A 17,446-nucleotide genomic window follows, 5' to 3' on the forward strand; every position below is an offset into this window, starting at 1 on the left:
TTCAGGTCTTTGATCCATTTTGAATTTACGTTTGTGTATGGGGTTAGACAATGATCCAGTTTTATTCTCTTACATGTAGCTGTCCTGTTGGTGGTAGCCAACACCAACTGTTGAAGAGGCTGTCATTTCCCTATTGTATGTCCATGGCTCCTTTATTGTATACTAATTGACCATATATGCTTGGATAAATATCTGGACTCCCTATTCTGTTCCACTGGTCTGTGGGTCGGTTCTTGTGCCCATACCAAATTATCTTGATTACTGTGGCTTTGTAGTAGAGCTTGAAGTTGGAAGCGAGATACCCCCGCTTTATTCTTCCTTCTCAGGATTGCTTTGGCTATTCATGGTCTTTTGTTGTTCCATATGAATTTGTGAACTATTTGTTCCAGTTTGTTGAAGAATGCTGTTGGTATTTTGATAGGGATTGCATTCAATCTGTAGATTGCTTTAGGCAGGGTGGCTGTTTTGACAATAATAATTCTTCCTAGCCAAGAGCATGGGATTATTTTCCATTTGTTAGTGTCCTCTTTAATTCCTCTTAAGAGTGTCTTGTAGTTTTCAAGGTATAGGTCTTTCACTTCCTTGGTTAGGTTTATTCCTAGGTATTTTATTCTTTTTGATGCAATTGTGAATGGAATTGTTTTCCTGATTTCTCTTTCTGCTAGTTCATCGTTAGTGTATAGGAATGCGACAGATTTCTGTGTACTAATTTTGTACCCTTCAACTTTGCTGAATTCAGATATTAGTTCTAGTAGTTTTGGAGTGGATTCCTTAGGGTTTTTTATGTACAATGTCATGTTGTATGCAAATAGTGACAGTTTCACTTCTTCTTTACCAATCTGGATGCCTTTTATTTCCCTGTGTTGTCTGATTGCTGTGGCTAGGACCTCCAGTACTATGTTGAATAACTGGGGAGAGTGGGCATCCCTATCTTGTTCCCAATCTTAGGTGAAAAGCTTTCAGCTTCTTGCTGTTAAGTATGATGTTGACTGTGGTTTTGTCATATATGGGCTTTATTATGTTGAGGTACTTTCCCTCTATACCCATTTTGTTTAGAGTTTTTTCTGAATGGATGTTGAATTTTGTCGAATGCTTTTTCTAGCATCTATGGAGATGATCATGTGGTTTTTGTCCTTTTGTTGATGTGGTTGATGATGTTGATGCATTTTTGAATGTTGTACCAATGCTGCATCCCTGAGATGAATCCCACTTGACCATGGTGTATGATCCTCTCTATGTATTTTTTAATTCAATTTGTTAATATTTTGTTGAGTATTTTTGCACCTATGTTCATCAGGGATATTGGTCTGTAATTTTCTTTTTTGGAGGGGTATTTGTATGGTTTTGGTAGTAGAGTGATGCTGGCTTCATAGAATGGGTTTGGAAGTATTCCCTCCTCTTCTATTTTTTAAAAAAGTTTAAGGAGAATGGGTATTATGTCTTCTCTAAATGTCTGATAAAATTCAACGGTGTATTCATCTGGCCTGGGAGTTTTGTCACGATGGACACCACAGGAATACAAGGAATGATTAGAGAATACTATGAAAATCTGTATGCTAACAAATTGGATAACCTAGAAGAAATGGACAACTTTCTAGAAAAATACAACCTTCGAAGACTGACCAAGGAAGAAACAGAAAATCTGAACAGACCAATTACCAGCAATGAAACTGAACTGGTAATCAAAAACTTACCTAAAAACAAAACCCCTGGGGAGGCGGAGCCAACATGGTGGCGTGAGTAGGACAGTGGGAATCTCCTCCCAAAAACATATATATTTTTGAAAATACAACAAATACAACTAATCCTAAAAGAGAGACCAGAAGACACAGGACAACAGCCAGACCACAACTACAGCAGCGAGAACCCAGCGCCTGGTGAAAGGGGTAAGATACAAGCCCCGGCCCAGCGGGACCCGAGCGCCCCTCCCCCCAGCTCCCGGCGGGAGAAGAATAGGCAGAGCAGGAGGGAGACGGAGCCCAGGACTGCTGAACACCCAGCCCCCGCTATCCGGACCAGAGCGCAGACACAGTGCGTGCACGGGGCCCTGGATACTAGGTAAATAGGGCAGCAAGACCTCTGAGCGGGTGCCGAAGCCACTGCCCCTGTGACAAAGAAAAGCGGGGACTTTTTGAAAGTCTTAAAGGGACAGGGATTTAACAGCTGGACGGAAACAGCATAGGTCACAGCCCAGTGGCTGGAAATTACAGGGAAAACCGGTGCTCTAACCCCCTGGGCAACAGCTCCGAGACCCCTCACGGAGGTAAACAGCCAAACAGCCCCCCCACCTGTCCATTACCCCTCCGGGCGCTGCCTAAGGCAAAACACACCCACAGAAAGGCAGAAAGGAAAATTCTTACACTTTGGCCGGGAAAGACACAAAGACCCAGCCTACACGCAATTACACAACACAAGCCACTAGGGGTCGCAGTTGGCCCAGTAAAGAAAGGCCAGTAGCAACTGAAAGGTTTGGCCCTCCCAGCTGACGGTCAATAGCACCTGTCAACATGAAAAGGCAAAAAAATATCCAGACAAGACTAACCCAGACAGCTTCAGCATCTGCTACATCTTCCCCTGAGAAGGAACCTGGAGAGATAAATTTAGCCAGTCTTCCTGAAAAAGAATTCAAAACAAAAGTCATAACCATGCTGATGGACTTGAAGAGAAATATGCAAGAACTAAGGAAGGAGAATACAGAAATAAAACAAGCTCTGGAAGGACTTCAAAACAGAATGGACGAGATGCAAGAGACCATTAATGGACTAGAAAACAGAGAACAGGAATGTAGAGAAGCTGATGCAGAGAGAGATAAAAGGATCTCCAGGAATGAAAGAATTTTAAGAGAGCTGAGTGACCAATCAAAAAGGAATAATATACGCATTATAGGGATTCCAGAAGAAGAGACAGAAAAAGAGATAGAAAATGTCTCTGAAGAAATAATTGCCGAAAACTTCCCCAAACTAGGGGAAGAAATGGCCTCTCAGACCACAGAGGTACACAGAACTCCCATGACAAGGGATCCAAGGAGGGCAACACCAAGACACATAATAATTAAAATGGCAAAGATCAAAGACAAGGACAAAGTATTAAAGGCAGCCAGAGAGAAAAAAAAACGTTACCTACAAAGGAAAACCCATCAGGCAATCATCAGACTTCTCAACAGAAACCTAACAGGCCAGAAGAGAATGGCATGATATACTTAATGCAATGAAACAGAAGGGCCTCGAACCAAGACTACTGTATCCAGCACGAATATCATTTAAATATGAAGGAGGGATTAAACAATTCCCAGATAAGCAAAAGTTGAGGGAATTTGCCACCCACAAACCACCTCTTCAGGGCATCCTACAGGGACTGCTCTAGATGGGAGCACTCCTAAAAAGAGCACAGAACAAAACACCCAACTTATGAAGAAGGGAGGAGAAGGAATAAGAAGGGAGAGAAATAAAGAATCATCAGACCGTGTTTATAATAGCTCAACAAGCGAGTTAAGTTAGACAGTAAGATAGTAAAGAAGCTAACCCTGAACCTTTGGTAACCACAAACTTAAAGCCTGCAATGGCAATAAATTCATACCTTTCAATAATCACCCTAAATGTAAATGGACTGAATGCACCAATCAAAAGACACAGAGTAATAGAATGGATAAAAAAGCAAGATCCATCCATATGCTGCTTACAAGAGACTCACCTCAAACCCAAAGACATGCACAGACTTAAAGTCAAGGGATGGAAAAAGATATTTCATGCAAACAACAAAGAGAAGAAAGCAGGTGTTGCAATTCTGGTATCAGACAAAACAGACTTCAAAATAAAGAAAGTAACAAAAGACAAAGAAGGACATTACATAATGATAAAGGGTTCAGCCAATCAAGAGGATATAACCATTATAAATATATATGCACCCAATATAGGAGCACCAACATACCTGAAACAAATATTAACAGAACTAAAGGAGGAAATAGAATGCAATGCATTCATTCTAGGAGACTTCAACACACCACTCACTCCAAAGGACAGATCCACCAGACAGAAAATAAGTAAGGACACAGAGGCACTGAACAACACACTAGAACAGATGGACCTAACAGACATCTACAGAACTCTACATCCAAAAGCAACAGAATACACATTCTTCTCAAGTGCACATGGAACATTCTCCAGAATAGACCATATACTACGCCACAAAAAGAGCCTCAGTAAATTCCAAAATATTGAAATCCTACCAACCAACTTTTCAGACCACAAGGGCATAAAACTAGAAATAAACTGAACAAAGAAAACAAAAAGGCTCACAAACACATGGAGGCTTAACAACACGCTCCTAAATAATCAATGTATCAATGACCAAATCAAAATGGAGATCCAGCAATATATGGAAACAAACGACAACAACAACACTAAGCCCCAACTTCTGTGGGACACAGCAAAAGCAGTCTTAAGAGGAAAGTATATAGCAATCCAAGCATATTTAAAAAAGGAAGAACAAGCCCAAATGAATGGTCTAATGTCACAATTATCAAAATTGGAAAAAGAAGAACAAATGAGGCCTAAAGTCAGCAGAAGGAGGGACATAATAAAGATCAGAGAAGAAATAAATAAAATTGAGAAGAATAAAACAATAGCAAAAATCAATGAAACCAAGAGCTGGTTCTTTGAGAAAATAAACAAAATAGATAAGCCTCTAGCCAGACTTATTAAGAAGAAAAGAGAGTCAACACAAATCAACAGTATCAGAAATGAGAAAGGAAAAATCACGACGGACCCCACAGAAATACAAAGAATTATTAGAGAATACTATGAAAACCTATATGCTAACAAGCTGGGAAACCTAGAAGAAATGGACAACTTCCTAGAAAAATACAACCTTCCAAGACTGACCCAAAAAGAAACAGAAAATCTAAACAGACCAATTACCAGCAACGAAATTGAAGCGGTAATCAAAAAACTACCAAAGAACAAAACCCCTGGGCCAGATGGATTTACCTCGGAATTTTATCAGACATACAGGGAAGACATAATACCCATTCTCCTTAAAGTTTTCCAAAAAATAGAGGAGGAGGGAATACTCCCAAACTCATTCTATGAAGCTAACATCTCCCTAATACCAAAACCAGGCAAAGACTCCACCAAAAAAGAAAACTACAGACCAATATCCCTGATGAACATAGATGCAAAAATACTCAACAAAATATTAGCAAACCGAATTCAAAAATACATCAAAAGGATCGTACACCATGACCAAGTGGGATTCATCCCAGGGATGCAAGGATGGTACAACATTCTAAAGTCCATCAACATCATCCACCACATCAACAAAAAGAAAGACAAAAACCACATGATCACCTCCACAGATGCTGAAAAAGCATTTGACAAAGTTCAACATCCATTCATGACAAAAACTCTCAGCAAAATGGGAATAGAGGGCAAGTACCTCAACATAATAAAGGCCATCTATGAAAAACCCACAGCCAACATTATATTGAACAGCGAGAAGCTGAAAGCTTTTCCTCTGAGATTGGGAACTAGACAGGGATGCCCACTCTCCCCACTGTTATTTAACATAGTACTGGAGGTCCTAGCCATGGCAATCAGACAAAACAAAAAAATACAAGGAATCCAGATTGGTAAAGAAGTTAAACTGTCACTATTTGCAGATGACATGATACTCTACATAAAAAACCCTAAAGACTCCACCCCAAAACTACTAGAACTGATATCGGAATACAGCAAACTTGCAGGATACAAAATCAACACACAGAAATCTGTGGCTTTCCTATACACTAAAAATGAACCAACAGAAAGAGAAATCAGGAAAACAACTCCATTCACAATTGCAACAAAAAAAATAAAATACCTAGGAATAAACCTAACCAAAGATGTGAAAGACTTATACTCTGAAAACTACAAGTCACTCTTAAGAGAAATTAAAGGGGACACTAACAGATGGAAAAGCATCCCATGCTCGTGGCTAGGAAGAATTAATATCGTCAAAATGGCCATCCTGCCCAAAGCAATATACAGATTTGATGCAATCCCTATGAAACTACCAGCAACATTCTTCAATGAACTGGAACAAATAATTCAAAAATTCATATGGAACCACCAAAGACCCCAAATAGCCAAAGCAATCCTGAGAAAGAAGAATAAAGTAGGGGGGATCTCACTCCCCAACTTCAAGCTCTGTTATAAAGCCATAGTAATCAAGACAATTTGGTACTGGCACAAGAACAGAGCCACAGACTAATGGAACAGACTAGACAATCCAGACATTAACCCAGACATATATGGTCAATTAATATTTGATAAAGGAGCCATGGACATAAAATGGTGAAATCACAGTCTCTTCAACAGATGGTGCTGGCAAAACTGGACAGCTACATGTAGGAGAATGAAACTGGACCATTGTCTAACCCCATATACAAAAGTAAACTCAAAATGGATCAAAGACCTGAATGTAAGTCACGAAACCATTAAACTCTTGGAAAAAAACACAGGCAAAAACCTCTTAGACATAAACATGAGTGATCTCTTCTTGAACATATCTCCCCGGGCAAGGAAAACAACAGCAAAAATGAACAAGTGGGACTATATTAAGTTGAAAAGCTTCTGTACAGCAAAAGACACCATCAATAGAACAAAAAGGAACCCTACAGTATGGGAGAATATATTTGAAAATGACAGATCCGATAAAGGCTTGACGTCCAGAATATATAAAGAGCTCACACGCCTCAACAAACAAAAAACAAATAACCCAATTAAAAAATGGGCAGAGGAACTGAACAGACGGTTCTCAAAAAAAGAAATACAGATGGCCAACAGACACATGAAAAGATGCTCCACATCACTAATTATCAGAGAAATGCAAATTAAAACTACAATGAGGTATCACCTCACACCAGTAAGGATGGCTGCCATCCAAAAGACAAACAACAACAAATGTTGGCGAGGCTGTGGAGAAAGGGGAACCCTCCTACACTGCTGGTGGGAATGTAAAAAAAAAAAAAAAACCATTGTGGAAAGCAGTATGGAGGTACATCAAAATGCTCAAAACAGATGTACGATTTGACCCAGGAATTGCACTCCTAGGAATTTACACTAAGAATGCAGCAATCAAGTATGAGAAACACCAATGCACCCCTATGTTTATCGCAGCACTATTTACAATAGCGAAGAATTGGAAGCACCCTAAATGTCCATTGATAGATGAATGGATAAAGAAGATGTGGTACATATACACAATGGAATACTACTCAGCCATAAGAAAAGGGCAAATCCTACCATTTGCAGCAACATGGATGGAGCTGGACGGTATTATGCTCAGTGAAACAAGCGGAGAAAGAGAAATACCAAATGATCTCACTCATCTGTGGAGTATAAGAACAAAGGAAAAACTGAAAGAACAAAACAGCAGCAGAATCACAGAACTCAAGAATGGACTAACAGGTACCAAAGGGAAAGGGACTGGGGAGGATGGGTGGGTAGAGAGAGAGAAGGGGGGGAGAAAAAGGGGGGTATTAAGATTAGCATGCATAGGAGGGTGGGAGAAAGGGGAGGGCTGTACAACACAGAGAAGACAAGTAGTGATTCTACAACATTTTGCTACGGTGATGGACAGTGACTGTAAAGGGGTATATAGGGGGGACCTGGTATAGGGGTGAGCCTAGTAAACAAAGTATTCGTCATATAAGTGTAGATTAATGATAAAAAAAAAAAGCAGTTCCTGTGTGGTGACCTCCAATGAGTTCTGCACAATGATATAAAGGGCATATAAAAGTGTAGGCAAATGGTCTGTTTGTGTTTAAAGGAGGATCAAAGCCTAATTTGGCTACCCCGAAAATGAACTAAGATACGATATGAAAAAGAACTTCCAACATCAGCACTCTCGGGAAGACTCATGCCAGAAGATGATCATCAAAAAAACCCCAACAAAGATCCACGCACTGCTACAGGTGTAGATGCACTCATCCCACCAGTTCCTGGACTTGCCATGGGAATGAAGAAGGAGATATCTAAGCTGGCCTGTGCATACAGTAAAACAACAAACTTGACTGGATCTATAGTGTTGGAACTCAACCAAGAATTAGGAGAAGTGCAAATTGTAGCGCTCCAAACTCTTACAACTACAGACTATTTACTGTTAAAAGAACATATGGGATGTGAACAGTCCCCAGGAATGGGTTGTTTTAATTTGTCTGAATTCTCTCAGACTGTTCAAGTTCAGTTGGACAATATCCACCATATCATAGATAAGTTTTCACAAATGCCTAAGGTGCCTAACTGGTTTTCTTGGTTTCACTGGAGATGGCTGGTAATTACAGGTATGCTTTGGTTACGTAACTGTACTTCTATTTTGTTAATGTGTGTGCGCAATTTAATTAGTAGCTTAAAACCTATACATGCTGAAGTTACTCTACAAGAAGATATGTCAAAGAAATAATCAATCTTCCCAGGTTTTCTTCCGCCTGCTACTTCTATAGCTTTTCTTCTTCCTTCCTAATTACAACCCTTAAATAGAATTCATGCCACATATCGAATTTACTGAGTATCATAATTCTTCCAAGTGGTAAAGATACCTCAAGACAAATGCTTGGCATAGAAGCCACAGGGCATAAATATGCAAAGAAGTAAAAAGCTAACCTTTTCAAACAATAAGGCTTCTCTCTCACTTAGCAACTTAACATTTCCCTGTATGGCCCCGGAAGATGACTGGTTAGCCAGAGATGGGTAAGATTCCTCAAGGGAGGAACAACCTAAGACAGGCACAGTCGCAGGGGGGCCATCAGGTGAGAAATTGGGGATCAACAGAGGTGAGGCTTAGAACCTCACCCCCCTGTTCTGAGAGAAATCTTCTGCATACATGGATGTTTTATTGCCTGGGTCTAGCTTGGATTAACACATAGTCTACAGGCACACACCTGATCATCTACATTTGCTCTCTTACAACACTAAACTATGTTTTCTACCTTTATCCTGTATATACCTACCACTTCAGCATTTTATTAAAAATAATAATAATAAAGAGAGGAATGTGGTATCCACATATAAATTAAGTATAAAAATCAAATAAATATTCATATTTGAACTGACTGTTTATAGTTCATAATGCATGAGCAAAACCAAAAGTTTCTGTGATGACTGCCCTTGTACTGTTCACCATGTAACTTATTCACTATGTAAGAATTTGTTCTCCATGTAAGAACTTGTTCGTTATGCTTCAGAAGATTGGAGACTGATGAAAATTAGGCTTGGGGTGGACTAATGATTGTGCATTGAGCATTGACCCCTCTATACAGAATTTTATTGTTGTTTACAATCATCTGATCAATAAATATGAGGCCCTCACAAAACAAACAAACTATATATATATGTGTATATATATATATATATATATATATATATATATATATATATATATATAATATACACTTCCAATTGTAAAATAAATAAGTAACCGGGATGTAATGTATAGCACAAGGAATATAGTCAAAATATTGTAACAACTTTATTATGGTGATAGCTGGTACCTAGAATTATCATGTATATAAATGTTGAATCACTGTGTTGTACACCTGAAACTAATGTAATACTGTGTGTCAACTACCCTTCAATAAAAAATAATTATCTAAAAAAAAAAACAACAACCCTGGACCAGATGGCTTCACCGCTGAATTTTATTGAACATTTACTGAAGACCTAATACCCATTCCCTTAAGTTTTCCAAAAAATAGAAGAGGAGGGAATACTTCCAAACTCATTGTATGAAGCCAGGATCACTCTACTACCAAAACCAGTCAAAAACACCACAAAAAAGAAAATTACATACCAATAACCCTGATGAACATAGATGCAAAAATACTCAACAAAATACTACCAAACTGAATTCAAAAATACATCACGAGGATCATACACCATGGTCAAGTGGGATTCATCTCAGGAATGCAACGATGGTACAACATTCAAAAATGCATCAACATCATAGAGAGAACCAAGACGGCGGCGTGAGTAGAGCAGTGGAAGTCTCCTCCCAAAACCATATATATTTTTGAAAATACAACAAATACAACTAATCCTAAAAGAGAGACCAGAAGACACAGGACAATTGCCAGACTACATCTACACCTGCGAGAACCCAGCGCCTTGCGAAGAGGGTAAGATACAAGCCTCGGCCTGGTGGGACCTGAGCACCCCTCACCCCAGCTCCCGGCAGGAGGAGAGGAGTTGGAGCATGGAGGGAGAGGGAGCCCAGGACTGCTAATCACCCAGACCTAGCCATCCACACCAGAGTGCAGACACACAGTGCGTGCGTGGGGTGCTGGAAACTAGGGAAACAGGACAGTAAGAACTGTGAGTGGGTCCCCGCAAAGAAAAGCGAGTGGTTTTTGAAAGTCTTAAAGGGACAGGGATCCCACAGCTGGACGGAAGCGCCCTGGGACACTTAGCCCAGCAGCTGCAAATCCCAGGGAACTCTGGGTGCCTGAACCCCCGCAGCGCAGCTCAGAGGCCCCTCACCATGATAAACAGCCTCCCGCCTGTTCCCCCTCTGCCGCGGTTCTCCCAAATTGGAGCAGCAGCCTGAGGCCGGCCATGCCCACAGCAACTGCAGAGCTAAATAAACTCCATAGCGGCCGGGCAAGATCAGAAACCCCATCTGCACGCAGCTGCCCAGTACGCCGCTAGAGGCTGCTGTTCTCCCAGGAGAGGAAGGCCATAAACTGGCTAGAAGGGGCTTTCTCTTACTCAACACACGCGCCAGCTCCCCACAAATATATCTATCGCCATGAAAAGGCAGAAGAAATTGATACAGACCAAGATCACAGAGGCAAACCCTGAGAAGGAGATAGACCTAACCAGTCTTCCTGAAAAAGAATTAAAATAAAGCTCATAACCATGCTGATGGAGATGCAGAGAAATATGCAAGAGCTAAGGGATGAAGTCCGGAAGGAGATTACAGACATCCAGAGGGAGATTATAGAAATGAAACAATCTCTGGAAGGATTTATAAACAGAATGGATAAAATGCAAGAGGTCATTGATGGAATAGAAACCAGAGAACAGGAACGCATAGAAGCTGAAACAGAGAGAGATAAAAGGATCTCCAGGAATGAAACAATATTAAGAGAACTGTGTGACCAATCCAAAAGGAATAATATACGCATTATAGGGGTACCAGAAGAATAAGAGAGAGAAAAAGGAATAGAAAGAGTATTTTAAGAAATAATTGCTGAAAACTTCCCCAAACTGGGGGAGGAAATAATCGATCAGACCATGGAAGTGTACAGAACTCCCAACAGAAAGGATCCAAGGAGGACAACACCAAGACACATAATAATTAAAATGGCAAAGATCAAGGACAAGGATAGTTTTAAAGGCAGTTATAGAGAGGAAAAAGGTAATCTACAAAGGAAAAACCATCAGGCTATCATCAGACTTCTCAACAGAAACCTTACAGGCCAGAAGAGAATGGCATGATATATTTAATGCAGTGAAAGATAAGGGCCTTGAACCAAGAACACTGTATCCAGCACAACTATCATTTAAATATGAAGGAGGGATTAAACAATTCCCAGACAAGCAAAAGTTGAGGGAATTTGCCTCCCACAAACCACCTCTACAGGGTATTTTAGAGGGACTGCTCTCGATGGGAGCACTCCTAAGACTAAATAGATGTCACCAGAGAAAATAAAATCACAGCAAAGAAAGCAGACCAACCAAATACTATCTAAAGGCAAAAAATAAAATCAACTACCCACAAAAACAGTTAAAGGAAGCACAAAAGTGCACAGAATAAAACAACCAACATACAAAGAATGGAAGAGGAGGAATAAGAAGGGAGAAAAATAAAGAATGACCAGACAGTGTTTAAAAAAGCCCAATAAGTAAGTTGTTAGACAGTAAGATACTAAATAAGCTAACCTTGAACCTTTGGCAACCACGAATCTAAAGCCTGCAATGGCAATAAGTACATATCTTTCATAATCACCCTAAATGTAAATGGACTGAATGCACCAATCAAAAGACACAGAATAATAGAATGGATAAAAAAGCAAGACCCATCTATATGCTGCTTACAAGAGACTCACCTCAAACCCAAAGACTATAGGAACAAAGAAAGGCTGAAGGAACAAAACAGCAGCAGAATCATAGAACCTAAGAATGGACTAACAGTTACCAAAGGGAAAGGGACTGGGGAGAAAGGGAGGGAAGGGAGGGATAAGGGTGGGGAAAAAGAAAGGGGGCACTACGATTAGTATGTATAATGTGGGCAGGGGCATGGGGAGGGCTGTGCAACACAGAGAAAACAAGTAGTGATTCTACAGCATCTTACTATGCTGATGGATAGTACTGTAATGGGGTTTGTGGGGTGGGATTTGGTGAAGGGGGGACCCTAGTAAACATAATATTCTTCATGTAATTGTATATTAATGACAACAAAATTAATTAATTAATTAATTTTTAAAAAATGCATCAACATCATCAACCACATCAACAAAAAGGACAAAAACCACATGATCATCTCCATAGATGCTGAAAAAGCATTTGACAAAATTCAACATTCATTCATGATAAAAACTCTCAACAAAATTGGTAGAGAGAGCAGGTACCTCAACAAAATAAAGGCCATATGTGACAAACCCACAGCCAACCTTATACTTAATGGTGAGAAGCTGAAAGCTTTTTCCCTGGGATCAGGAACAAGACAAGGATTCCCACTCGCCCCACTTTTATTCAACATGGTAGGGGAGGTCCTAGCCACAGCAATCAGACAACACAGGGAAATAAAAGGCATCCAGATTGGTAAAGAAGAAGTGAAACTGTCACTATTTGCATACAACATGACATTGTACATAAAAAACCCTAAGGAATCCACTCCAAAACTACTAGAACTAATATCTGAATTCAGCAAAGTTGAAGGATACAAAATTCGTACACAGAAATCTGTTGCATTCCTATACACTAATGATGAACTAGCAGAAAGAGAAATCAGGAAAACAATTCCATTCACAATTGCATCAAAAAGAATAAAATATCTTGGAATAAACCTAACCAAGGAAGTGAAAGACCGATACCCGGAAAACTACAAGACACTCTTAAGAGAAATTAAAGAGACACTAACAAATGGAAAATAATCCCATGCTCTTGGCTAGGAAGAATTATTATTGTCAAAATGGCCATCCTGCCTAAAGCAATCTACAGATTGAATGCAATCCCTATCAAAATACCAACAGCATTCTTCAACGAACTGGAACAAATGGTTCTGAAATTCATATGGAACCACAAAACATCCGAATAGCCATAGCATTCCTGAGAAGGAAGAATAAAGCAGGGGGATCTCGCTTCCCAACTTCCAGCTCTACTACAAAGCCACAGTAATCATGACAATTTGGTACTGGCACAAGAACAGGCCCACAGAGCAGTAGAACAAATGGAGAGTCCAGATATTAACCCAAACATATATGGTCAATTAATATACGATAAAGGAGCCATGGGTATACAATGTGGAAATGACAGCCTCTTCAACAGCTGGTGTTGGCAAAACTGGACAACATGTAAGGGAATAAAACTGTATCACTGTCTAACCCCATACACAAATGCAAACTCAAAATGGATCAAAGACCTGAATGTAAGTCATGAAACCATAAAACTCTTAGAAAAAAACATAGGCAAAACTCTCTTGGACATAAACATGAGCAACTTATTCCTAACATATCTCCCTGAGCAAGGGAAATAAAAGCAAAAATGAACAAGTGGGACTATATCAAGCTAAAAAGCTTCTGTACAGCAAAGGACACCATCAATAGAACAAAAAGGCATCCTACAGTAAGGGAGAATATATGCATAAACGACAGATCCGATAAAGGGTTGACATCCAAAATATATAAAAAGCTCACACACCTCAACAAATAAAAAGCAAATAATCCAATTAGAAAAGGGCAGAGGAGCTGAATAGACAGTTCTCCAAAGAAGAAATTCATGAAAATATGCTCCACATCACTAATCATCAGATAAATGCAAATTAAAACCTCAATGAGATACCACCTCACATCAGTTAGGATGGCCACGTAAAGACAAACAACAACAAATGTTCGTGAGGATGGGGAGAAAGGGGACCCCTCCTACACTGCTCATGGGAATGTTAATTAGTTCAACCATTGTGGATAGCAGTATAGAGGTTCCTCATAAGATGCAAAATAGAAATACCATTTGACCCAGCAGTTCCACTCCTTGGAATTTACCCTAAGAATGCAGGAGCCCAGTTTGAAAAATACATAAGCACCCCTATGTTTATCGCAGCACTATTTACAATAGCCAAGAAATGGAAGCAACCTAAGTGTCCATCAGTAGATGAATGGATGAAGAAGATGTGGTACATATACACAATGCGATATTATTCAGCCATAAGAAGAAGACAAATCATACCATTTGCAACAACATGGATGGAGCTAGAGGGTGTTATGCTCATTGAAATATGCCAGGCAGAAAAAGACAAGTATCAAATGATTTCACTCATCTGTGGAGTATAAGAACAAAGCAAAACTGAAGGAACAAAACAGCAGCAGACTCACAGAACCCAAAGGGAGAGGGACTGGGGAGGATGGGTGGGAAGAGAGGGTTAAGGGGGAAAAAGGAGCATTACGATTAGCACACATAATGCAGGGGTGTGGGCACGGGGAAGGCTGTACAACACAGAGAAGAGAAGTAGTGATTCTATAGCATCTTACTACGCTGATGGACAGTGACTGTAATGGGGTATGGGGGGGGGGCCTTGGTGATGGGAGGAGTCTAGTAAACATAATGTTGCTCATGTAATTGTGCATTAATGATACCAAAAAAAATATCAATCAGATGCATAAATAGAATGAGTGCCAGCTGTGGAAAACAAAACACACCTGGCTTCCATTTCCTCATCTGTGAAATCTAGATTAAAATGCCTCTTTTCGAAGATGACTGTGAGGAGTAAATGGAATGACATAACCTATGAAAACTACAGAGCACAGGGCCTGGTCTAGGGTGGTGTGCTGAGCACAGCACCCGTGCTATCTTCATCACGTGGCTGTGCCATCTGGAAAGCGTGGCCACCACCAGGCAAGAGGGACCAATGCTGGGTGCAGGTAAGACCATTTCAGAGTCCCAGGCCACTTCCTCTATCTCTGAAGAGTGGTGTGACCTCAGGTGGGTCATGTCCCTTAGGCCTTGGTTTCCATATCCCTGGAAAGATGTGGTTGCATTTAGGGGATTGCTAGGTGCTCTGCTGGCTCTAGAGATCTAGGGAGAGTCCTTGTCCTGGGATGGACACACACAGAACACACACACTCGCACTCACATGTATACACACCCAGTCATACATATTCATACACATATACACAAGTGCTCACACATACACACTGCAGAGAGGGAGTGTTTGCATATTTGCTTGGGACACTTGAGTCACCTCCAGAGGCCCCTCCAGAGTCACCTCTCCAGGCTCTGCTGGTCTTGAAAACACCCTAGAGAACAATACTGCGTCTGGAAAACATTCCAGGCATTTCATGTGTGAGAGCTGTTTTCTTCTTAGGCCCCTCCTCTCCTTTTGTCACTTTGTAAACGTCTGTGGCTGTTGTGCCAAGTCTTGGGATCAGGCCACCTCTTTATCTTGAGGGCCAGGTCGTGGGGCACAGGGAGCCTTGAAAGATCAGCCTGCCGCATCCTTTCCTCATTCTCTTGTCCCAGCACCCCAAGAATCTTACTGACCCAGACAAAGAAGGAAGCTGTCCCCCTTAACACTTGACAGGACTCGTAAAGTGGGGCTCCACGCTCCCGAGGCAGCCAAAGTTGGGACAAAACCACAGGGCAGATGAGGCCTGGAGAGGTGGCAGCGTTAACCACAGAGGCCCAGAGGGAAGGCGGAGAGGGACACAGGGCGTTTGCAGCCCTGCTCCGGGCTCTGGGCCTTAGGTCCACAGGTGGGTCTTCTCTTGGTGCCCAGATATCTCAGGGGGACAAGAAATAGAACTTTTTTTTCTATTAACTGTGCCTCATTTTTGACTAACCCACTTGTCATCCTCATAATGGACTTTCACTACTGTTTCTATTTCTTGCTCCCAGTGTACCTTTAGCATTACATCACTGGAGAATAAATACATGTTGGACTTATTCAGACCATGAGTGTGGATTGAGGGGTCCATACAAACTTAATTCCTGAGCCATGCTGGATTGTATCAGTGTGTGTGATGCAATTGGTGGAAGACAGTCCCAAATGTTCAGAAAACCCTGCCGCCCTGGAAGGGCTTAGTTCCTCTTTCTTCTAAGAGGAAATCCTGAGGTCAGGAGTATGTGTCAAGTTCTATAACTTCTGCATTGTTAAGACATGATTCCATGTTTTCAACAAATGGAATATACAAGAGATAGAAATCTTAAGTCTCTTGTAAATAAATAAGAAATACAATTAACTCCTAAACTAAGGAGACTATCAGATAATTCACAAGATAAAAACATAAACCATTCAACATGCACATAAAAATACCTATCAATAATAAAAATTTAAATCAGCAAATACTGGAATGGTTTCTTTTTACTTACTTGTTAGTTGAAGTAATATTTTCCTATAATGAAGTTCAATTAAGTCAATTTTATATATGTATGCACTCCCCATATCTAATCAACATTTGTAGCACTTTTCTGAACCCCAGAAGTCTCCCTCCTGTCTCCTGCTATTTAATATCCTCAACAGGGGGTTCCAGGCTGAATTCTGTCACTATAAATTAGTTTTTCCTATTTACAAGATAATATTTTTATTAACAAAGTGCCATACATTCTTCAAGAATAATGTATTAGTTTTCTATCACTGTCAAAACAAAGTAGCATAAAATTAGAGGCTTAAAGAGCATACATTTATTATTTTACAGTGCTAGAGTCATGGGTCTCATCAGACTAAAATCAAGGTGTTAGCAGAGCTGGGTCTTTCTAGAAGCACTAGAGGAGGATCCGTTTTCTTGATCATTCAGGGTGTTGGCAGAATTCAGTTCCTTTGGGTTATTGGACTGAGATCCTTGTTTTCTTGATGGCTGTCAGCTGAGGGCTGTTCCCAGCTTCTAGAAGTCATAATCCTGGACTAAAAGTCTCCTTCCTCCATCTTCAAAGTCAGCAGCAGCAGATCAAGTTACTCTCACAGTTTGAATTTCTTCTTCTGGCTCATCTCTCTGATGCAGCAGGAAAGGGTCTCCACTTTTAAAGACTTGTGTATCAGATTGGGCCCACCCGGATAATCCAGGGTGCTCTCCCACCTCAGGGTCTGTCCCTGAATCATCTGCAAAGATCCCTTCATTGTGTAAGGTAATATATTCATAGGTTCCAGGGATGAGGGAGTGAAGAATTTGGTGGTGGCGTGTTGGAAGGGGTGGAAGTGCTTACCACAAATAATACATGTTGTCCAAGGTAAAACTTTCTAGAAAGCAATATGGCGATCA

Source organism: Manis pentadactyla, chromosome 4 (assembly GCF_030020395.1).
Source record: "Manis pentadactyla isolate mManPen7 chromosome 4, mManPen7.hap1, whole genome shotgun sequence".
NCBI classification, from domain to species: domain Eukaryota; kingdom Metazoa; phylum Chordata; class Mammalia; order Pholidota; family Manidae; genus Manis; species Manis pentadactyla.